Genomic DNA, 25215 nt, shown 5'->3' with positions numbered 1-25215 from the left:
GGCTGAGTCCTTAATGACTCTACAAAACCAGTTGGACTCCCTAGCAGCAGTAGTCCTACAGAACAGGAGGGGTTTAGACTTGCTCACCACCGAAAAGGGGGGACTCTGTCTCTTCCTAAATGAGGAATGCTGTTTCTATGTAAATCAATCAGGAATTGTCACAAATATGGTCCAAAAACTATGAGATCAAGCTGAACGCAGAAACCAGGGATTAGCAAATTCATGGGCACAATGGAATAACCTCTGGAGTTGGGCCTCCTGGCTCCTCCCCCTAGCAGGCCCCGTCCTTATGATCCTTCTAGCGCTGCTGTTTGGTCCCTGCATCCTTAATCTCATGACCCGTTTCATTATCGCATGAATAGTCACTAAGACTACAGCTACGAGTTACTCAGTACAGGCCCCTGGACCAGGAAGAACCCAATGATGAATAAGGGACACCACTCTAAGGTGGATGCTCAGTACAGATGTTAAAGAGAGCATCAAAAGGGGGGAATGAGGCGGGAAGCCCCATAAAAAGACTGGCAGGACCCCTAGGCAGGGCCTCTGCTCTCCCAGCACCGTCCGGTTCCCTGGCCCAGAGGCTTTATCTCACTTTTTGCCTTTAAAGCAGCTAACTTACACCTAGAATTCTATTGGTTCCCTGGGCTCACTTCTGATTAGTTATTTCCTTCACTCCTGATTGGTTATTACTCTCACTTGATTGGTTATTACTCTCCTGACTGGTTATTAATCTCACTTTTGACTGGTCCACTTGTACTTTATTTGCATGGAGCTCACTCCTGATTGGTCTATTTCTACAAAGCTTGTTCCTGGTTGGTCAACTTCTGTTACTTTATTTGCATATGATGTTGCAAAGTGTAAAATTGACAGCCTATAAAGGCCTGTGTAAACCTACAGACGGGGTCCGGAGCTTGAAGTGTTAACTCCTCTGGGCCTGCTGGTGTAATAAACCTGAGTTCTCCAACTCTCCGAGTGCTGCTTGGTCTCTCGCCTGGATCCAGGTTGCTGTCACAACTGAACTGTAACACATTTTTGCACAACACTCCAACTTAGTAGCCAGCCCTGGAGGGTGGCTGAGGACGTGTGACTCTGGTCACCTTGAAGAGGCAGAGTGAGGACTATCACACAGGACAGCCCCTCACAGAGCAATCAGGTCGTGCTTAGATGGAGAGCTGCCCTCCTCCACCTGCTCTCCGTCCACGTCCCTGTTTCTCCACTCTGCATCCATTAAGACCTGGGTCAGAGGCCCCCGAGCCTTCGTCACCCTGGATGATTGATGTGTGGCTGTCACCCTCACCTGAGGGGGCGAGTTGAGGTACAGGGACCGCATCTGTTCACTTTGTACTGCACATGTGCCTGGTGGTCCCTGGGTGAGGGGGTGGGGACGTGATGGGGCAGGGCGAGGAGGTGGGAGGCATGGCTTGTGAGGCACCCCAGGTGATCCCACATATCAGGTGTTCAGGGAAAGCTGAGTAAATGATCCCACAGATGACATGCTACTGAGAGAGGCGATGCTTTTAAGTCAAGAGCCCGCAAATTGCCACAGTTAGAAAATCTATACCAGCTAATTCTGGTTTCATCTTTCTCATCCAGCTTACCTGTTTAAGACTTTATGAATTAAATAGATAAACAGCAAGGTCTGACTGTACAGCACAGGGAGCTATATTCAACATCTAGTATTAATCTACAATGGGAAAGAATCTGAAAAGGAATATACGTATTATATGTGTGACTGAAGCATTGTGCTCTACATCAGAAATTGGGACATTGTGAACTGACTATACCTCAATAAAATTTTAAAAAAGAACTATGAATTGACTCCATTTATCCAGACAGAAGATACACTGAAACCCGGGTTGATTGGGCCAGTTGTTATATGTGAAGACTTAAAACAGAATTCAGAAATATTGAATATACCATCTCTGGCCCCCCATCAGCTGTGTTGGGGCAGAATGTCACATCCAAAATCAGACATAATCATAAAAATGAAAACAAACCAACCAACCAGAAAGAACCAGGATTCACAAACTGGCGAGGGTCTTGCGTGAGACAACCATTGCCATTCACTCAAAAATGACATGTGGGCGGTGGTCCCACGGCATTTGGACAGACCCCTGGGGCTTAGTCACACTCACTCTGGGGCCTGCGGCAGGAGGGGACGGCCGTGCCCTGGCAGCCGGGGGAGGCGGAGGGAGCAGCAGCCAAGGGAGCAGGCGAGAGAGGCAGGGCCAGGCCGGCCTGTGTCCTATCTGGGTCCTGCTTTCTGCTCAGGCCTTTAACTGCCTTGTCCAGGCCTCCCCCACCCATGGGCACCTGATAAACAGAACCTGCCCCCACCCCCACTCCCAGCCATCTCTGCTGCCAGAGCCCAGTCCTCCCTCTCTGCAGCTCCTTGGGTGGCCGAGTCTTCCTGCCCACCCCTCCGAAAGGCTACCCTTCTGACTGCTTTATTAGCTCCACGTGGCTCAGCCCACAGAGAAGCAATGACTGGCCTCCATGACCGGGTGTCCTGGGTCTCCCCTCCACTGAGAAAGGGTATCCGACAGTTATGAGATGGAGCTGCAGAACCAACACCAGAAGGCGGAGCTTCAGAGCCCAGGGTAGGGTTAGGGGACCAGGGCAGTCCAGCCCAGAGGGACCCCAGCCAGCCCAGGACAAACTACAGCAGAGATGTGCCCTGCCAGAGTGGGCATGAGACTAGGGGGCCAGCACTGGCCTGACCTTGTGACCTCGGGCACGAGCAGGTTCCCAGGCCACGAGCCCAATATTATGCTGGCCCAGGTCCACTGCGGTCTGCTGGAACAGAGAGGGGCTGATGGCTATGCCAGCCCACAAAGAGGAGGGGAGTTCTCTGGAGTTCTGGGAAGATCACTAGCCCTGGGGTTCATAACCCAAGGATGTAATCAGAATTATCATAGGTTTTTTGTTTTGTTTTGTATTTCCCCAAGATCTACATGCCAGAGCCTCCTCTGGACCTGACAAATCAGCATTTGGGACGAGTCTAGGGTGAGTCGGGCAGGCACCAGTGACTAGAGCGCTGCCTAGGGGCAGTTCTGAGGCCGGAAACCATGCCTTTTTACCTTGCACTTAGCACAGCCCCTCTCACGTAACAGACCTACAGGGACATCATTGACTGAGTGAATGACTATGTGAGTAAATGACCAAATGCTCCCGGTGACAGAATTGTTGATGATGCCAACAAATGCAGGGAAAAAATGGAGTTTCCCATAATGGATTTTAGCTTGCAGTTACCCACCCAGAACAGCAGCTAAATATGACAACAGTAACATGTACTTTCTTGACTCGTGGGGTTGGACAGTGCACGGTGGCACTGGATGAAGCGAGGATTTGGATGAACCATGTAGGGAAGAGTATAAAGTCAAAGCAGGCACTCCACCTGACTCACCTGACTCACAATTAATTATATAATCTGAGGTGTAATTCTGCCTCTGGAAACAATGGGAACCATAATTACATGTCTAAAGCCCAAAATGGAATCCCGCAAGTGTTTGACAAGCAGAACATAAGGGTGATGGAGTGGTTTAGCCGTCAGCCTGACCGCAGGGCAGCCCTGTGCGTCATGCTTTCAGGCCGTGGCAGGGTTTCTCATCCTCTCCATCCTTCTGCAGTGAGTGTGGAGCTCGGGGCTCAGGGCCACCAGCTGGATGGTGTGTGAGCTCAGGCTGGCCTTGTGGACCTGACCTATGTAGAGAGCAGCCCTGCAAATGGGTGTGGGCCTCCGGCCAGAACAAAATTAATCCAGGCCTAAATGCAACCAGGGAAAAGGTGTCGAAGGGCGGACAAAGAGGGAAATGTGGCGGGGACCAGGGGTGCTGGTGCTCTTCTGGTTTCCCGAGCTCAAAGCCTGTGATTGGGTTTTTTTTTTTTTTTTTCTCATTAGCAAACACGCAAAATGTAAGATGAGTGGATGGAAGTCTTTCCAGATACGTATGGGATGAGAAAACAGTTCATATGGGAAGTGGAGTTAGGCACTGAGAGAGGGCTTCCCTGCCGTCAGATCTGAAGCAGGCCTCCAGGCCAGCCCCTGTGTCTTGATCTCAGCACCCCGCTGTGCCTGGACAGCGCCCGTCACACGGGGTTGTTTTGTTCACCTGTTTCATGGTGTGTGTCTGTCTCCCCCATTGGACTGAAGTTCCACGCGGCGTCGAGTCATGTCTGCCTTGCTCACCTCTGATTCCCAGCAAGTGGCAGTGGCATTCAACAAACGCTCATGAAATGAATGGCGGTGATCCTGACCCAGCCTTCCTGTAACAAGGCCAGGCCCTAGGGCTGGCAGGGCGCACAGTTTGCCGCCTGCCTGTCCCTCACAGAACTCCCTCCTGGCCTGCAGCTCTCTTGTCCTCCCCTGCTCTGGCCCGGGATGCCTAAAACACTCACTCGGTTTTCTCTGAGCCATCCAGGCAAGGTGGTGAAACACCACCCCAAGAAGTGGAGCCAGAATGCGAGGAGTGCAGGCACATGTGAGTAGGGAGGGCAGGGCCTGTGCGAAGGGTGGGCTGGATCCAGAGAGCAGCGGTCGACAGGGAGCTGGGTCTGCAGTCCCAGGCGGGGGCGATGGATGGGCTGGAGGTGGAGGGAGGGCAAGGAATCAGAGGAGACCAAGCACATGGTGACGGGGAACTGGACACTGCAGTCCTCTCTTCCATCACGTTCCACGTCTGTGCCTCCGCAGACAGAGCCCATGGGAGGAGCAGTGACAGTAAATGACATTCCTTGAACTCTTAACTGTGTGAACTGCAGAATATCCTTGTGGGAGTGACTAGCCCATGCTAGGGACGGGGAAGTCAGAGGGGCGTGGGTTTGATGGCCAGGATGGTGTTATCGCAGGAGAACCAGGACTGTCCCAGTTCTGTCAGTTGGTCCTCCTTGCGTGAGGTTTGACTGTTGCGGCAACACAGGGAACGTGTGTGATAGCACCCAAGGAACAGCAGCAGAGCGGCAGCCACAGCACAAGTCCCTGTCACCTCCCAGTGTCCCACAGGGAGCCCACGGGTTGAGCTGGATCGGAGCCCATGACACACAGACACAATCCACCACAAAGACCTCCCACCCCCGCCCCACACACAGAAATTAAATTATAGGATGAGCAAATGAAGACTGTCTGTAGGGAGAGAATGAGCACACGAAGGCAGGCCCAACTGCAGTGACCAGCCATCGGAGTCCTGGAAGAGGGGTGTCAGAACAGGGTGGCCTGGGTACCTGCCCTCAAGGGGTGGCGGCCTCCGAGTGTCACCGTTCTGTTCGCAGCTGTTCCTTGGGGGAGAAGGATGCTTCCCATGGAAGGGCCGGGCCAGGATGAGGTGAAACAGCAGAATCATGAAGTCATGGGAGGGAAACCCTCTTCTTGTTTACAGCAGTGGTAGTAATGACGGCAATGATAAGCATTTTGATGTCATCATCTCCATGATGCATGTAAGTGTATGCTTTAATCTTTATAGGGATCATGTCAGGTTGCTGCTATTAGCCTTGAGATAAGCAAGCGACTTACTTAAGTGACTTACTCAAGACCACAAGCTTGGGTAAGTAGCTGAGACAGAACCCAATACCAAGAAGGCAAAGCCCTCGAGCTTTCTGCCCACCACACGGTAACTGAGTTCATCTCGCTGGGGACCTTGAGGTGGCTATGAGGGCAGAGCTGACTCTGCGCCAGGCATCCCAGCCAAGCTCTCTCCTTCCTATCACCGGTCCTTCTAAGTGTCTTCCGTGCTGACTCCCAGTAGAGGAAGTTCTCTATCTGGCTATACCCTTCCAATTTACAATGATACATAATTTTAAATCTTTCCAATAATGGATGAATTCTTAGAGGTTAGTCACTAGTCTAGGATTTATGGCATTAGGCACCAACTAAATATATCGATAACATACTATATAAATAAAATAGTAGGTCCAGGTGCTGGAATAGACAGAGCAATCAGACAGACCAAAGCATGTAGTCATTTATTACAACAAAGAGATGTCATTTCAAGTTACTGAGAGAAAACATGGATTATATAATAAAGAATGCTAAAATAACTGATCAGGTAAAAGAAAATTCAGTTGGATCTTCACCATACTTTCTACCACCAACATACAAATGCATTCAATACTGAAATATAAAAATCAAAACCACAAATGTGCTGGATAAAAGCATAGATGAATTATTTTTATAATCTTGGAATGAGAAAGGGATTTTTCACCCCAAGTTTGTGTTGATACAGTACATAATTTTACATTTCATGGAGCAGGGAGTTACAAATAACATGCAAAGAAAGATAATGAACTAGGAAAAAAAATATTTGCAAACTGTATCACAGACTAAGAATTATTATCTTTAATATACACAGAGCTCCTACAAATCAATAAAAGGAAACAAAGTGCCCAATAAAGATGGGAAAAGATACACACGGGCTTTTCACCAAAGAAGAAATGCCAAGCATATGAAAATATACTCAACCCTTAATGATAAGTATACTTACACAAATAAGTGTACGGGGTGGGGGGTGTAAATACAAGGAATAAAGAGACTGAGCAAAGAGTGTCGAGTGTCGGCAGTGTGCTGGGAAACGGGTATTCTCAGGCACTGGTACTTGGAATGTAAATAAGCATAACTTCCGAAGGAAAGTTCAGTGATATATACCCGAATTTTAAACACACACAACTCAAGAATTTTGATTCACAGTATTTATTTATCTGTATTACGGTAGAATAAAGGTACTATAAAATTGACCATTTTGAACATTTTAAAATGTACAAGACAGTGGCATTAAGTACATTCACATGGTTGTACAGCCATCACCTCCATCCACCAGCAGAACTTTTCTCTCTTCCCCAGTGGAAATTCTGTACCCGTTAAACACTAACTCCCCATTTCCCCTGGCACCCAGCCCCTGGCAACCATGTTCCACTTTCTGTCTCTAGGAGTTTGACTAGTCAAAGAATTGATTGTAAGGAGAAAATTGTATAAGAGCAACATATACATGCATGAAAGATGTAGTCATTCAAAAAACTACTTACCAAGGACCTACTATGTGCCAGGTAATTAACAAGACAGACAGACCAGGTTACTTGACTCGTGCACAAGTTGTGATCAAGAGAAGGTAGACCGTGAACAAATGTGTAAGGAAGAGCACTCAGTCACCACAAGTACTTTGAAGAAAATAGATTTATGTGACAGTAATTTGGGGGGGGGTACTTTGGACAGGGCAGTAAGAAAAAGGTCTCTCAAGCACTGTTTCCAATAGCAAGCAAGTCAGAAAAATCTAAGCATCCAAGCAACATCCCTGCCAAGGCAGCGAGTCCATCTGGCCAGATGTCAGCACGTGACAGTTCACTATAGACGTGAGAGCCTTTCTCAGAACTAAGCCCATTAATTCCGTGTGTCTTCTGTATTTTCCTGGAGGGAAAGAGTTTCCAACATTCTGGGGTAGAAAGTAATTTAGCGGGAGTCCATGCCAATGCCGCTTTATTCTGAGAAGGAATGTGTGGATGACAGTTTCAAGTGTTTGATGTCCAGCCCCTCCTAAAACTGTAAAATAAAAGCAAGGCGATGAAGAGGCTGATCTAAATCTTCTTTCTGTGGTTTTACTTTTGTTCTGGCAGGCTTAGTAACACTGGGAAAAAATGACAGTGCGTGCATGGGAAACATATCCGTCCCTTTATCTTAAGTAACTGGCATGGAGGGCAGGCGTGCCCAAGGGGCGCTGGCACTGCTGTGATATACCTGAACTACATGGGCAATGGACAGGGCATCAAGGGCTTGGCCTACCCTGCGCCCAGGCAGGAAATTCAAGGGTAATATAACACTCTGCTGCTAGGTAATGCCATTGGAACAAAAGCATGTTTGGGATGACTTTTGGCTATAACTCGGAGTTTCTGTTTCGTTTGCTTCCAGAAAGAACTTAGTTCCTCCTAAAGTTCTCAACTTGTATTTATAGCAGTACAAATAGGATGTATACAAACTGGCCTTGAATTAAAGCTGCGTGTCACAGAACACGCTGAAAAATAAATCCAATCCAGGACCTCAGTTTTAACTCTAGAATTCAGGGCAGCAGCTTCGGGAAATGCAGAGTAAGTCACAGGTTAGAGACCTCACTCTGCTACTGATTAGCTGTGTGACCTTGGGTGGACTGTTTGACCTCAGAGCCTGCAACAGAGGAATAACAATAGGACCCGCTCAGGGTTTTGTGAGGATAAAAATGCAAGAACGTGGAAGTCGCAGGGTTAGCTCGCAATGCGCTTTTCTCCTTTCTGGGCTTCATAACTGCTGCAGAGTAGAAAAAACTAAAATGGAAAACCAACATTTATTTTTGTCTGAATAACTTGGACACGGTTTGACTGATTTTCCCTGTTGGTTTTAAGCTGCTGCCTCTGAGGCTGAGTTTCCGTGTGAGTGAAGCAGCATCTTCAGTTTCAAAGGGACTTGGACGAACTGGAGCATCTCTAGATAATGGTGCGGGATGACTCGGACCCACAGGAGAAAGCGGTGACGGATCTGCAGAGGTTTAGCTGGGAGAAGGCTCGGGGGACACGGGAGTTGCCTCCAAATATCTGAAGGGTAATATGTGGAAAAGAAATTAGATTTATTCTGCATGTCTTCATAAGCGGAGACCGATTCCAATTTTGTAGATAGAAAACCTTTTTTTTTTTTTTTAAGAGCCAGATTGTCAAGGAAGGATGCTGTCTTCTGAAACAGGGAATTCCAGAGGGATCTTATCAGAGAATAGCTATTCACTCCTTAGGAGTCCCACATCAGGGAATTCTGCATTCGAAAGAGCTGGGGTGAGGTGCCCTTTAAGGTTCTTTTCCAGGTCAGGGAGACTGCAATTCAGAGGTAGCCACACAAATGCAACATTTTGCTACAGGAACTTAAGGCCAGAGCAGCCCTGGGAGGTATAAGGCAGACACTGGAACACACAGATTGTGCTTACGTGCGAACTTTAACCTTCTATAACAAAAGAAAGCCATGCAATGTTCAAAAAAAAAAAAAAGCCTTTAACTCCTAGAAACGAAAATGTCCATAGCTTAGTGGATCATATTTTACAGGTTCCTGTAGACACAGGGGCCAAATGAAACTGAAGCACGATCTCAGGTATCAAATTACACTTCACTTTTTACCTTTTCCCCCTGTAATTCTGACATAAGTGATTAAAAATGAACCTGGACCTTTGACCTACCCATTTGGATTTTTCTTTCTATTCACCTGCACACCTCTGCTGGTTGTTTCAGAGATTCTTGGTCAACTGCTTTCAACAGCTAAACATTAAAGCCACTGAGTGCATAAACAGGAAGCTGGTGTTTAGGTGGGAGTTCCTAGGAATTTTATACCACTGACCACAGAGGCCGAGAGAAAGGAAATAGGAAAAACAGTGTAAATACCTGGGTGACTAATGACTTAGCGCAGCTCGGCTGGCTTTTCTGAACACTTAACAGGAAGTCTCTTCCAGGGGAAACACCCTTAAAAATTTTTCAGGACCCTGCGTGGCACTGAAGGGCGGGATAGGGGTGTCTGCACAGGGCTGGTTACCCAGCAAAAAGACTGGGCGGATTTCGCCAAGATACCGACCGCATTTGCATGCGTGGTGCAGATCGCTCGCCGAGCACCAGGGCTCCAGGCCTCGCATTGCAAAGGACCGGAGGGCCACCCCCTTCCTGGTTCACACGGCGAGCGCCTAAGAGGATTTAGAATCAAGTGGGCACGTTTGCAGGCCTCCTTGTGAAGAGGCAGCTGGAGCGCGGCGGCCGGCCCAGCGCAGCCCCCCGCGCTCCGGGGCCGCATTGTCCTCCAAGGGGCCGCCACCGGGGCTCCTTTGTGCGCGGGGCCGGCCCTTCCCTCCCGCCCGGTCCCCGCGGGCCTCCTCCCCGCCCCCCAGACAGACGGCCCTCTCCGGCCGCCGACGCGCCGGCTGCCGCGGTCCCCACGCCCGGGAGCGGGCAGGGCGGCGGGCGGGCCATCTGCGCGGAGACTGACAGCGGCCCCGGAAGGTCAGCGCCCCGACGATTGCTGTCTGAACAGCAGGCCTCCCAGCAACACAGGGACATCTGCTCCCCTTAATTTAGAGCACTGGTTCCGATTTCAGCGGAGCCCTCGCTCCCCGCCGACCTCGCTCCGGGGAGGGGGACGGGACCTGGAGGGGCTGAGCAGACGTGCCGCCCGCCTCCCAGCTCCCCCGATCGGTGTTGGGGCGGAGGTGGGGGGAGCGAGCAGCTGAGTCTGGCCTTGCGGGGAAGGGGGGTCACTCACGGACCCGGATGACGTGCGGGAGAGGGGCGGCTCGGCTGAGTGGGCGCGGGTGCATCCCGTGTGTGCAGAAGGGCTGGACCCGGATCCCGCCCTGCGAGGAGGGATCGGGCTTCCCCGCGGCCCCCCACCTCCTCCAGGCAGGCGGATTTGGGGCTCTCCCACCCTGGCGGGGAAAACCAGTGAATGTGCAGGGAAGTTCGTTGCAAGTAGAGTGAGGAATCCGGCTCTGCCCTTCCTCGTGCAGGTCCCTGGACCGGCAGTTTCAAAGCCAGACGTCAGCGGGTGAGGCCAGCATCCTGCCTGGACGGTTGACAGCTAAACTCATCCTGCCTTTTCTGCTTCATGTTTGGGCGAAATGATGGAAGGGTGAAAGAGCTCTCCCGCTAAGTAAATTTAGTTGTGACTTCATTACCCTTTATTCTCAAAGTGAGGAGTGGAGTAGCTGTGTATCAGGGTTCAGAAATTTCACCCACAGTCCATTTCCCAAGATGGATTTAGTAGCCAGGAGCTAAGTTCCTTGGCAACGAGCTTGTGATCCCCAAAACCACACTGTTTTAAACAATAGAGACCTATTTACAAGAAAAAGTAAATAGGATCTTGCCTTGTTTGTTGCAGCTTAATTTGACCATGAGAAAAACAGTACCGGATTCTCAGAAGAAACATTTTCAGGGGCTGTATGTAAAAGTACAGTGGGAAAATCCACATTGTTTTTAAGTCGCACTTAAACTACCCAGCCCCAAAGAAAGCTGCTTCTGGAAATCAGAGGGACTCTGAAAATGAGTGTAGAAATGGTTTCCCACCCATGTGTGTAATATGAAGAGGTTTCCTTCTTCAACTGTTTATTTTCTGCAAAGGACGTTAACTTGGGCAGAGTTTGCTAGACTGGAATGTTCGGAGGAAACCTGTTTCCAGATATAATCTCTAGTGCGATTCACAAAAGCTTTACACTTTGAAACAGGAAACAAAGGGCATACTTTTCAAATTTTGGCTCTGTACATAGATGGAATTCCGATGCCCAGAACGGTGCTTGGCTCAAATATCCTGACATCACTTAACTCTTACAAGGGGTCACTACTTAGGGATCAGCGCTACTTAGGGATTGCTAAAGATCAAAAGATTTTCTATTAAGAAGATGCTTTTAAAGCAACATCCAGTTTTAGACCTGGAGTGTGCATTAGGTACCTCTTGGGCACCACCTGAGTGCCTTTGGGCATCTATTGTCCATTATTCCATCCACTGAGGTGGGCTCTGAGCAGCATCTTGTAGGGGCAACCTGACAGAGTCTTGCCTCGTGCGCATGCCTCACACTTGTGCTGAAGCTTCCAGAATCCGCCCTGGAGCTTCTCGGAGCCACATAGGGCCCATGCATGGACAAGCCCAGAAATGCAGGGGAGTAAGTTTGGGGGCAAAGCTTTGACCAATGGCGTGTAAGCAACAATGGATAAATGCATTCCTTTCTTCCCCCAGATGCACACTCCCGTGGCATCTTTCATGCAATTCCTCCGGCAGCCAGGAAGGAACCAGGAGCTGTGGCCAGCCTCCTAACTCACCCTGTGTTGGCTTTCCATCCTTCTCTGCCTCATACTTCCTTCCCTTCCTCCTCCTCCCTGGATCGTACTTCTCAGTAAAGTACTTGCACTAAAGGCTTTGTCTCGGGATCTGCCGTCTGGGAGACCCAGGCTAAGTCCCAGTCATTTTTAACATTATTTTTTACCTACTCGGATTACAGTGTCTAAGCTGTCTTCAGACCCCCTCATCTCAATCCATGTTCCAAATGCGAAAGAATTTAGCCTTTTCGCTGTGTGAGTCTCCACCTAGTTACTGTGTTTCTGAAACAGTGAAGGGGGTTGCCTCTCACCTTGCTTTGGATACAGTGAGGGTCAGCGAGAGTGCTACATCACGGCTGTCTTTGCTTAGGCCACAGCGGGACCCGGACTGAAGTTTGTAGCCCACGTGTGGCAACTGGCCATCAACTCTGGCCTTCCACTTTTGTCTGCCAACTTTAACCCAGCTCTGTTTAACTTTTCTGATCTGTATTTTTAACTTCCTCCTAATTTTTTTTTGTTTGTTCATGTCATCCTGCTCTATTTATGGATTTGTTCATGTTATCCTGCTCTATTTATGGAAATAAGCAAAGATTAATGGATATAAGTCAGCCTTAAAAAAAGTCATATGGCCTAAATCACGTATAATACTCTTCCCACACAACAGAGCTTTAAAAAAGCGATTAGAAAATCATGAATTTTAAAAATAACCATGGAGAAACTGTGTTGTCTTCATGTGAAACCATTCATTGATTTGTTGAATGGCTAATAAGTCCTCTGGGTTCATCCCTGCCTTCTTTTAGGGATGTGCTGCAGGGGGTACAGTTTTTACGGGGGCTGTGGTCAGGGGCATGCCGGGACATCACCTCAAAAGTAAGAGACAGATTTTTGCATTTTACACTTCCCAACATAAAGACTGAAGCACAAACTCTGATGAGTGCGTTTGAGTTCTGGAAGCAGCGTATTCCACATCTGGGAATCCTGCTTCAACCAGAACACTGTTCAAAGGTTAACAGCTTTGAGACAGGATCCAAGAAAGTGGGGACACAGCATCAGGTCTGCTGTGGTCCAGGCAGCCACTGCAGCCAACAGTCCTGCTGGCGTTAGAGGTACCAGTGGTGGGAAAAGATGCCTCTCGGAGCTTTTGAGATGCCCTAGTGGGAAAACCCCAGGGAAGACACCCAGGATTTCGGAGCAAGGCTGTGGCATCTGCAGTAGAGAATTCTACAACTTTAACAATGGCTCTGGCACACCATGGGGGCCTAGTAAAGACAGGGCACCTACCATCGGACACCAGCTGACCACGTAGCCAAAGCAGTTTATCCTTACTGGGCTCTGTCAGAACCACCACGTCATATGATGGGATGAAGGCGCAATCCCCTGTGAGCTGGACTGGTACTTCTGGGATTAAGCACAAGCCGGACAGGAGCCCCACGTCCCTCACTGTTTCTGCACCAGCGCCTCCCCCAGCTCACACTAGGGCCACATGGAGGGTCCCGAGTGAGCAGCTGACTGAAGAGGAGGGGCTCATGTGGCTTCAAGGATCGGCCAGCTCTGTGTGTGGGGAGCGGAAATGGACAGTGACAGCACCGCAGCCCCATTCAAGGGTGGTCTTCAGAGACGGCAGTAAGAGGAAGCTTCCAGGGGCGTCTCTAGTCACCCACTTTGTGGGTGCAGGGAAATGGCCTGCAGTTAGACTCATGGGCAGCAGCAAATGGTTTGACTAAATGGGCAGAGGCCTAGAAGGAGAAAAATCAGCAGACTGGTCCCAAGGAGGTCTGGAGGAGACACATGCATTGACCTATGAGAGGGCATATGTGTGAGGGTCTTGCTGTCACACGTTAGCACCTGCAGAGGGAGGCACTCAGCGTGTGAGTAGACCAGATGACTACCCCACTGATGGCAGCCAGTCTCTGTCACCAGCCATTGCCGTGTTAGCACAACGGGCCATGAGTAGAAGAGCCATGGTGGCAGGGATGGAGGCTACATAGAGGCCCACTAGCGTGGGCTCCATTTACCAAAACTTTGCCAGCTACTGCTCCTGCCAAATGGCTGATGTTCCCACAGCAGAGAGTGAGTCAGAATCCACAGGGTAGCAGCACCCCTTGAGAAGACCAACCAGACACTGGCAAGCTGACTGCCTGGGCATCCTCCACCCTGGAAGAGACAGCAGCTCATTTTTACCGTGAATGGACACATATTCTGGCTGTGGGCTACTTCCTGCCCTTCATGCCTCAGCTGGCACCACAAGGCTCATACCGTGTTAAACCCACCATCGCAGGATCCCAAACAGTATTACATCAGACCAGGGAACACGCTGTCCAGCAGAGGAACTGTGAGCTTTGTGAGGATGGAGCACCGTCCTCCAGGAGGCACAGGAGACCTTAAGTTAAAGAGCTTTCTATGGCACTGTTCCCAGTGGGTAGAATGCAGGAGTCCAGGAACCAAGGGGTAGAAGCAGGAGCCATCCTACCGACGACCATCACTCCCAGTGACCTGGTTGAGGAATTTGGGCTTCTAGCCTCACGACACTGAGCTCTGTGGGTTCTAAGGTCCTGGATTCTGAAGGGGGAATGCTTCTAACGGGGGCGCAGCACTGCCCCGTTGAACTATAAATGCAATTGAACCAAGGGGCCAACAGGCAAGAGGAGGAGTCCCTGTCTTGGAAGGGATGGCTGAGCCTGGCCATCGGTGGGGGGGAGGGCTACCGGCACGCACAGGGAGGAGGAATATTGCAGAACCTAGTGACCTACTTGGGTACCTCTTGGTACCACCTTCTCCAACTCTGACAGTAGACCACAGCCCGAGAGGGCCATCATGGCCAAGGGCTCAGACCCCTCAGGGATGAGGTTCTGGTCTCACCACCAGGAAAACCCTTGAGATCAGCAGAGGTGCGTGTTGAGAGTAAGGGAAATCTTCAGCGGATAACCAGAGGAGGGAGAAGGTGGGTATGAGTTGGCATCCTGAAACCAGTGGTAACATCATCTATAATTTATTCCCCTAATCCTCCTCTTCTAAGTTCCCTCGAGGATCAGAGGCTTACTGGTATCTTGGTGGAGCTTTTCCCAGAAACTATAAGAAGAGGATCCAAGTGTTGCAAGGTGGGGTGGTGGTGGGGAGGACCGCGGTGGATGTATTGATGCACCGGCTGGATTCCCATCCAGGAAGATCCCTATTCGGGAATGGTCTTATTCCTCCCCAGCTGCCGGGAGGGCTGTGAGAAGGTGGCCCTCACCTGTTAGCCTATGGGGTGTGCCTCATCTAAAGACATCTGCCTGGTGACCTGAAGCTCACACCTCCTTCTAGGGACAACCTGCATTGAATGGTGCTCTGGCCCTCACTTGGGACAACTCTAAAAGGCTGCCCCAGATCAGAGCTCCAGGTGGTCTGGCTGACGACTGCATCACATCTCGACGTCTCCTTCTACCTAATCCTGCTTTCCCCTCTCTCTTCTCCAGGATTGATCACAAGAGCACTCCTTAATCAACTGCTTCCCTGAGAACGTGACCTGCAGCAGCCCGTGAAGCTTAGGTTACAACTAGGAGAGATGATTTGTATTCACAGGCTAGTGAGGTCTCTGAATGGAAAAACTTGGGTTCTAAAAAGTAGTCAGTCTTATTAATACCAAACCATAATTATGAGCCTCCCATGAGTTGTCAATTGACCTTTTTTAGTTGTCAATTGATTTTGATTAAATATGTATATAAATGAAGCAAAGTGAACTGGGTGAGAGTCCCTTGATACTTTCAGTCGAGGCACTTCTCACTTCAGATGCTGGATTTCCAGCCCTGCTCTCAAGTCTCAGTTTGGATTTTGGCCATCTCGTCAAGGAGAACGCATTTTCACGGAGTGGAGTAGAGGCCGATATCCCGCAGAGTTTTGATATGTGGTCAGAAACTTACAGAACATATGTAGGTTTCTCTGTTCATGTCCTGGAATCCTAAGGTTTGGTGCCTTGTTTGCAGGCATGGCTTGTTTTTTTCAGTCCAGTCAGTTCTTGAAACTGAACCACACCCATAAGGTAGATGTGTAATAATTCAGATATATGCCAAGTGGGCATATATTCTGTGGGCAAATGCAAAAACTGGACGGCAATCATTTTTATCCAGATCTAGGAACATTTTTTTCTTGAGTTGTGACTTCATAGTCATCTCACGACAGCTCTCCAAACTCTGTGGAGGTTTTGAGGGGGCCAAGGGCTGATCTGGAACTTGGAATTGGTGTCCCCACCCTCTGCACACGTGTCCACTCACATATGAGCGCCTGGATGGATCCACAAAGCACATTTTTCTTCCTGGTAGGTTCAAGTTCAGCCCCTGTCTCATCAGCCAGAAATGTCTTGTCTCATCCCATCATGGGATCCTTTGGGACAAGAACAAGGTGGTTCCTCTGAGTTCTTTTATGACCAAAAGTTATTGATCTGAGGGAGTTCGGAAAGCTTCTTGGACAAGTTTGTACAACTCAGCACTGATTATATTATTTTACTAAATAGGAGAGGTCTCCATGCTCCACCACTAACCCTTTTGTGCAGCCTACTCACTGAGCATGAGGAAGGCGACAAGTATAAAGAAAATGCACACACGATCACTTGGAGACTCTCATCGTGTCTCAGCCTGACGGGCCAGTTCTGACAATGATGCTGTGGACCTTGGGCACGCCGCGTCTTCTTTTGACTTGAATAAAGAATTGAGAACTTTCCCCCCTTTTCGTATGGTCCTTTCAGGGCTAGCTTTTCCACTTGAGATCAAGCTTCTCAGATCTTTTACTGGAAGGGGACATACGGGCTAATCCATCCAGGAATGCTGTCATTGTGTGTGGTCCCAGTGGGGCCCCCTCTCCCCTCTTTACTCCCCATCTTCTACCATTCCCAGCTCTACTCTTCATGGTTTGCATGAAGCTCTAAACGTCTCTGGTTACTGGACTGTGAGAATGAACCCCCTCACGTTCCCCAGCTCTGAAGGTAGTCACGTGTACGGAGGGCTGCAGAGGCTGGGAGCTATGGGTGGGTGTGGCTGGTGAGGCGAGGAGAGCAGAGCAGTTAAGGGGATTGATTCTGCCCAGGTCCTGTCAGAGCCTGAGTCAGAGCTCGCTTCTCCCAGACCCTGTGTTTTCTCAATTAGGTTAGGCTGTCTCCCTCCACTGGCTCTCACAATTGAGTTAGCCGCCCCAGGGAGATGGTCCATATTGAAACCAGCCCTCCGGCTGGCCTCGTCAGGATGCATTTGGATGCCAAAATACTTGCAGTGGTACCTTGTGTCTTCCTTTCCAGCACTTGCACACTTGCCCTTGGACTTTTCCATTGAAAAGGCTGCTTTTCCAGCATTGGTGACTTGGTCATTTTCAGCTCCTATTGACCATCTGATGGACCGTGTCCTGGGCTTGCTTCTCCCTCTCATCATACCAGATTTAGCTCCTCACCTGTTCACACTTGGGAGAAGGCAGCAGCCCCCAGGTGAAGTCTCTGACTTGAGTGGCAGCATCCTCCCCACACTCAGATCCAAAAGAATCTCCCTCAGTTTCTTCAGTAAGCTGTGCATCAGAGTCTAGAATGGCTCCGTCATGCCTGCTGCCTGTAAGCTCTGTGTGATCAGGGACCTGGTCTGTCTTTCCCCGCTGTTTCCTTGGCTGCTGGAACGGTGCTGGTACAGGTGACCCTCCGTGCTCTTGGCTGAATAAATGAAGCATCCAATTAGCATTCCTGGGCAGGCACCGTGCTAGGCTTCAGGTGTGCTCTAGGACAGAGTGACTGCGTGGCTGGCAGGAGATCAGAGCCGGGGATGCGGGCAGAGTGAAGAGACTGAGGTGTAAACAGATCGTTTCCATTTTGAAGGGCTATCAGGCGAGGGGTGGAGCTCAGGGCAGGTGACCCAGAGGTGACGTATGTGCCAAGTCCCAAGGACAGTAGGATTTACCCCTCCATCTGCACTCAGCACGCTGGTGAGGGGCCATTTGGCATCTGCTCCCCTTCCCCCTCTTATCCTGTGAATCTGAGTTCCCCTTACTCCCCCGCCAGCCCACCAGCCCACCCTTCTGTTCCAGGGAAGCTAATCTGTTTTCCGAATCCCCAAGGGCTGGCTGGGTGCTGTCTGGCCACTTTGGTCCACGCTAGCCTTTCTCTGTGAATGTAGTTCATGACATCCCAAAAGGTTTTGCTCAAGCCCAGGGGGACCAGGCAGCCCTCCTGAATGAAATCTCTTCTGATTCCTTTATTTCCCTCCTACTCTGAACCTCGGCTTTTCCTGTACCATCTGATTCTCAGGACCCAGATACGTCACACTGGCCCTGAGTGTGATCATGTCTCTAGATAAAAATCATTCAAATGGAAGTATCAGGACTCTCCTCACGTGCTTTTATAAAGACAAGAAACGTAGTGCTTGTGCGTTTCAATGCGGAAATCAACACTGCGGGAGGCGCCCACCTCCTCCTCCGGAGACCCGGTGTCCTCACGTCAAGACATTGTTTTATATGCAAATTTAGCACCATTTATAGAACTTAATATTTGTGGGGGGAGGGGGAAATCTAGACAGGAAGTGTATTAAAATGGGTTTTATAACTGCTATCAAATGTTTGTGTTTGACTGCCGAGTTATGGTTTCTTTAGCAATTTATCCATCTTTGTATTCCAGTAGAACAGGTAAGGAAACTCATCGTAATAACTACGTAATTGTGTCTAGGGCTTTACAGTTCACATCTCAAGTGAAAGTCACCTCCTCTGAGAAACTGTCCTGAGTCTCAGGAGAGCTGCCGTTCACCTTCGTCCCATTTCTTTGTGCTCCCGATGCACCGGGTCATACCTCTAGCGTAGCACCTCCAGCGAAGAACTGTACAGTCATCCCGCAGTATCCACAGGGGGTTGGTTCCAGGACCTGCCAAGGATACCAAAATCCAAGGGTGCTCAGATTCCACAGTTGACCCCCAACCCCCTGTACCCATGGTTCCGCATCCGTGAATTCAGCCAACCATGGATCTGCAGCACTTGAGTATTTATTGAAAAAAATCCACATATAACGACCCCGAATAGTTCACACCTGTGTTGCTTAAGGGTCACGTGTAATTTGTTACATGCCCAACTCCTTAGTAGACAGGCTTCTTCAGGGTGGATCTGGCTTTTTCATTTGCAGGTTTTTGTAAGGCTCATGATAAATAAATCAGATAAATGAATGAATGAATGAAGAGACAAATGATAGTCCTGTATTAAATATTTGATAAATATTTGATTATGATAGAATAAAGAAAAAAAGGAGATAAATCTTGCTAGTAACTGTGGAAAAAATATTTGTAGGAGGAAGTATGGAATTGTAGATGAAATTAAGTCTCTTAAGTTTTCCCGAGGGTTCTTTTATCCCTGGAGTAGACAATGAGGAGTTAGTGGTATTAATTTGGGCCAGCACTGCTGAAGTGTTGTGAAATTGACTTACTTCCATCCTGTCTTTCCCTAAGAGTTGTTTAGGAAAGAGAAAGTGGTCCGCGATTCAAAAAAGAACAGAACAAACAGCTGCTGTGTAAACGAAGGATTAGGTACTTCTCTGCGTGTTTTCTCCTTCGCGATTCAGTGTTCATCTCTGAGTTACGCACTGTAATAATAGGCCCAAGTGCAAAAGTGTTTCTGGGACTGATGCATAAAGTATGTGCATGCAATCTGAAGACTGAAAAGTGGTTCATTCTTGGGAAAGAATGGTATGAAAGTTACTGGCCTTCTGGGGAAACAGAATGTGATTATCTACAAGGTTAGCTGATTTTAAATACTGATTGCCAAACTGTTCAATAAAATATGAATACTTATTATGGCAATCCATATCACATGTTGCATATCCTGTTCTGGGGGTGAGGTGCACCTTCTTAAACGCACACTAACTGGGTAACGTCAGACGTTAAAAAGTGAGTGGAAATTGGGTCTGAAGTTCTTCTTTCCTATTGGTTCCTCAACTAGACTTTAACCTCTAGGAAAAGATGAAGACTATAAACAATAGTTAGTATCCATGGTAACATGCATAAGGAGGTAATTTTTTTTTCTTTACATTTTTAAATTTCAGAGTTTAACAGCATATTATATGCATTGCCTCAGGCCCACAGCTCCTCCAGTTGGTCATTAAGTATCAGGAAGTACCCTCTCTACCAGTCATTATTCGTTACATAAAATGCCACTTACAAGCCTCGTGCACAAAAGAGCTCCAGTGTCAGTGGAAGGCACACCTTGGCTGTTGTAGCCACTTGGCCTAGAAAGCAGAGACCCTTAGAGCCCCTGACCCAGGAGCCAGGCTGCGTCCTGAGAGCAGCATTCACCAGGAAAGCTTTTCAGTGATGGCTCATTAGCCTAAAGAAACAGCCCCGTCCTTCATGTGAATCCACCAGAAGAAAGGTCCCAAACCCATGTTCTCATACATGGTCACCGGGCTGCTGTTAGGAAGTCTCCAGGAGCAAAGAGTTCTGGGCAAATCCAACCACTATGCTTAATTCCGCCTGACACAGAGAACCACTCCCTGTTGTGCCAATTAGGAAGTTTGGGTTTTGTAGTATTTTTTTTTTTTGGAACATTCACTTTTTAAAACTTTTAGTGGAGGTCCTGGGGATTGAACCCAGGGTCTCACGCACACCAAGCACGCGCTCTGTCATTGAACTACGCTCTCCCCCACTATTTAGTTTTTTTTTTTTTTAAGGAAGTTTCATACTCAAAACAAATGAGATGATTAATAAGGTACAAAGGCAGAGTTTACTCAACAGAACCTACCTGATGTTAGTTCTACACAGGCAGATGACAGCATTTTAAAGTCATCCAGAAAATTCATCCAGAAAATCCAGTCCAAGTTGAAACCAAAACTCCTTTCTTGATTACAGAGACTCCTTTTTTCCTTTGGCCCCTGGACACCTAGGTGGCTGACTCCCGACAGGTGCCTCTCCTGCGGCTTTGAAACCAAAGGCAAACCCTGCAGAGGCAGCCTCAGTAAAGCCGTCCCCAGATGACTTGTGCAAACAAAAGGAAAAATATGTGCTGAAAACTGGAGCTAATCTAGGAAGTTCCAAATTTAGATCAGGTTTTTTCCTTCCAAGAGTTTGTTTGTAAATCAGTTTTTGGAAACCTGGTGCAAACATTTTCCCATAAATGTGGACGTGCAAATGTCACCCTAATAAAAACACATTAGCAGAAACATCATTTATAAGCTGTTTTTTTTTTAATTCCTTTTCAGTTATGGATTAAGTGGGCCATTTCTGTGGGCTGGTCTGGGAGCTAGACCACCACGTCCAATGGTTTCTATGGGAAATCAGTCTGACTCAAAGAGCTGGATGGGAGGAACTCTCCTCCAACTGCCAAAACTTCACGGAGAAGAGAGAATTCCTCTCCAAGGGTTCAGATCGTGCCATCCATAAGCAAGAGGGACAGCCATTTTGGTGCAAGGGACATTCATAAATTTAGTGTTTAAACTTTGCAAACTGCCAACACTTAGTTTAGAAAGTGTTAACAGCTGTATTAGGCTGAAGTTGAACTCAACAAAGTTTAGACAAGGAAGTTGAATAGGAAAACAAACAGTAATGCAAAATATAGAACCCAGATTTGAACAGAGATAGACACTGGAACGAAGAACTTCATAGCAGGCCTATGAGCCAGACCAGTGATCCAGGGCCAAGCAAGGCAATGAATACGTTTCTTTACTAGAAAAAAGAAATTCAAAGGCAGCAGACCCATGGTTTGTGATGCAGATCACACACTCTCTGTTCTTCCTTTGTCCTCACCTGTGTTGACTCTCTAGTAAGTTCTGAACAGTCTAAATTGTCATGAGGTCACGTGTCCACCCTACTCCCCATCCCAGCTACTTGCCCCATCCCCAAAAGAGCTGTGAGCAGCAAAAGCGCTCCTCTAGACCATTCCCCACTTGCTTTTGCCCCCAAATGGCAAGAGTGATGGAGAATTTTTTTTTTCAGCCAGAATGAGTTGAAAAAAATGGTGGCATGGGGGGGATGGGAGCAAGATGGCACCACGGCCCATGAGAAAGGAGGCCTTTTGGAGACAGAGCGTCAGCCATGATTCCTGGGGAAAGGAACTGAAGCAGAGGGCGAGGAGGAAGGCAGAGGAATGCAATGTGAGACACATGAAATGATGCTTAGAATCTTCCAGAAAAAGAACATCAGGAACTAAAAATGTTATGTGATGAAGTCAGATTTCTTGTGGTAGCTACAAGGGAGCAGAATGTAAATTTCTGAGCCAGAACAGCAGTTGTGTGGATGGCCAGGGACTCCCCAGACTGCCACACTTGGGATTTTGTGTCCAGTTCACCTAACATCCAAGGTACATGGAGGTCTCTTCATGATTCTAAGGAGAAACTTGGCTTCAGTTTTGTTCACCCCCTAGGATCTTGCATTCATGTTCCCAGCTCTAGCCATGACCCTGAGGAGCCACACCAGCTGAGCCGGGGTCCAAAGGCCCTGTGATTTGAGGAAGTGGAGAGGGATTCAAACACTGGGTCCTTTGACATCACGTGTCCTATCATTTGGGGCAATTTGTTCTAATTGCCACCATTAGTGCAAAATAGCAGATGAGAAAGATTCTTCAAGGTAATTTGGAAAGCACTTCTCAGGGTCAGTTAGGACGAAGCCCACATAATATGCTGTTTCTGCTGCACCAAGACGCGAAAGTGGCTGCATGCAAAGATGCTGTGTAAGAGAAAGGGCAATAGTCTGAGGGTTCGGATAGATGGAAAGTGTAGGTAAAGTTACATCAGTGACAGAGACCTTTCCGCTCCTCTGGACCTGGACTTCTGAGCACCTGTGGGATGTGTCATTTTTCAGCACTTAACATAGAGGCTTAGTGCTTTCAAATACATTATTTTCAGAAAAACTATTCTTACCACTTAGGTCGAATAATCCCTCCTTGGATGAATAAAAAGAAGAGGAATAGAAGACTCAGTTTAAAAATTAGATATGTTCCTGGGAGGAAGGTATAGCTCAGTGGTAGAGCACATGCTTAGCGCACATGAGGTCCTGGTTCAATCCCCAGTCCCTGCATTAAAAAAAAAAAAATGTGTACCAAGCTAATGAGATTGTTGAAAGTCTGACTTAGTGGGAAACCCTAGCCTCTGGGACGTCTGTGCCCCGACGGCACAGTGACTTCTCAGCTCCATGATGTTTGGAAAGCGTGGTTTGGACAACACAGATCCTGAAAATGTATCAGTCTCCTGAATGTTCCGCCCAGAAAGATCACAGTCAGGTGTATCATCCATGCCAGAAGGGCTTCGTTTCTTGGCTGGTTGTTTTAAGCTCTAGCTCATCCCCAGACAGGGTATGAGTCGGGCAGAAGGGATCGTATATGCTATCCTGTCCATGATCCCTAAACTGGATTGATTCATGATCAGATGATCAGAGTAAGTACAGTTTTAAAGCATCACTGATTTGCATACACTGGGAGAAGGTCTCTCTGAACCATTGAGTGTTTGGATTATGAAACAATTTGCACCCATGAAGTCTGACATTTTGAGTAGTTCCACTTGCCGATTAACTAGGCTTTGGTCAGCCACAGCTGTCGCAGGAGCTGCTTCAACAGAACAACAGTGTGACGTGTCTGGGCTCATCCATGATCTGCTTCTAATCCACCTGTGCCCTTCGGTTTGCCTGGGTTATATTCTCTGCCTCTGAGAATCACAGATCATCCAAAGGTGGAAAGGATGAGGAGACCATCCAAGTTAGGGGCTGGCACACTTTTCTGGAAAAGGCCAGAGAGGACATATTCCTAGGTTCGCAGGCCATAGGGTCTTTGAAACATCTACTCAGCTCTGCCTTTGCGGCATGAAAGCAGCCACAGATAATACGGAAGCGCATGAGCATCGCCTGTTCCAACAAAACTTTATTTACAAAAACAGCCAACAGGCAGAATTTGGCTGGTGGGTTTTGTGTGTCCACCTCTGATCTAGTCTGACTTCCTCACTTCACAGATAAGAAGAAAGACACTGGGGAAGTTGGGGAACTCCCCAAATCCACTAGATGATTCAAAGCAAACCTAGAAATGGAATCTCAACCCCGAATTTAATCCTACCATGCGTGTCAGTCTGTCTTATTTCATGAAGAGTCTTCTGAACTCAGTTCACCGAGATCCTCCCCCTGCAGAGTCCGCAGGCCCACCTTCAGCCCCTGATCTCTGACCTACTGCCAGCCAGTAGATGACATAGGTTTGAGTCAGAAAGGAGTATTGGAGAAAATTATGTTCTGGGACCATCAATTATTTAATATAATGTTCTTTGAAGCAGAAATTTTTCTAGGAGATTGTCACTAATTATTGACATCACTCTGGTTGCCATTGTCATCTTTCCAGGTGGCATCGAAGGAGTGAAAAACTGAACGATTGTCATTTTGTCATAGGGTCTCATTTTCACAAGGTTTTTCCACTAGAGTTGATTTGAATAAGGCTGGCAAACTAGGGTTTCCAATTCACCAAAGAACAATCAGCCTCCAAAGCAGAATTTCTCAACGTGGACTTCAGGGGGTTAATGACTCTGAAATCAGGCAGAAGTGTCTGTGCATGGGTATTTTTACTCAGGATGCGCTGTTTTCTTCAGATCCCCAAAGGGATTTGTGATTCCCCACCTGCCAAGTTACAGGATTCTAGATGCTGAAAGGTGCTTGTCCAGCCAGCCTGCCTGAAGGAAGAAGAAAGAAGCTCCAACCCGCCACGTGCCTCTCCTCACGTGTGCCCTTAGTGGCTGGCTCTTCAGAGGGGACTTAGCTGGCCACCTGAAGGGTTGCAGAGGGGAAGGGAGGAGTCACGACTGGATGGACACAGATATAGTCAGTGGGCTGAATTCAGCATCAGAGGTCCCAGGAGCAGGGATGCTCCAAGTTAGTGGATAGCATTGTTGTGGTTCCAGCTTATCAGCTGGCTCAGAGCAAGACCCCCACCAACTGCTGACACACCAAAGACAGAATTCAGCTCCCGGAGGCTGGCATGTGGGCTCGAACTCTGGCAACGTGGTGAGCTGAGTTGACTCAGCCACTCCTCTGGCTACAGAGAGATCCTGGATGGAATAGAATTGTTTTAATGTTGTTTTTTAGTGCAAGTTGATTTTTTAAAAAAGAGAGAAATGGAAACTCTTACATGAGTGAACTCAGATCAGAATGGTCAGCTTGAGCTGAAGCCACAGTGGCTCAGGAGGCTAAAAGCTGGACTTTTAATTCCAGCGCATGGATAAGAAACATGGCCTTGAGTCTACCCAAGGGGAGGAGGGAGAAGAGGTTGCAGCCAAAAGCCAGAACTCTTGAGTGGCTGCTGGTTTATGAGAAGGGGTCCAGAAAACTCCATCCAGTCGCCCCGATAGATATTTAGGAAGTTTCTGCCCTGCCCAGGGATCTGAGTAGGGAAAAGTGTCTACTATGAATAAAACTAAGTCAGTCTTGTATTTCATGTTCGGGGACAGAATCTGAAACTGCAATAGAGACGTGGATTGGGACT

At 48.2% G+C, this 25215-nt stretch overlaps 1 long non-coding RNA gene across 1 annotated transcript; it reads right to left on the bottom strand.

Moving 5' to 3' along the window:
* Window positions 1-8424: 8424 nt before the first annotated feature.
* Window positions 8425-20612, bottom strand: LOC116150586 (uncharacterized). The gene is made up of 3 exons (XR_004134319.2): window positions 20512-20612; window positions 18578-18649; window positions 8425-8547 (listed from the first exon to the last, which is right to left on the bottom strand). It is a non-coding gene; the product is annotated as an uncharacterized LOC116150586 (long non-coding RNA).
* Between the last annotated feature and the right edge of the window lie 4603 nt (window positions 20613-25215).

Source organism: Camelus dromedarius, chromosome 26 (assembly GCF_036321535.1).
Source record: "Camelus dromedarius isolate mCamDro1 chromosome 26, mCamDro1.pat, whole genome shotgun sequence".
NCBI classification, from domain to species: Eukaryota; Metazoa; Chordata; class Mammalia; order Artiodactyla; family Camelidae; genus Camelus; species Camelus dromedarius.
The sequence above is the reverse complement of the archived record's forward strand: the minus strand, read 5'-3'. Positions and strand labels throughout refer to the sequence as shown.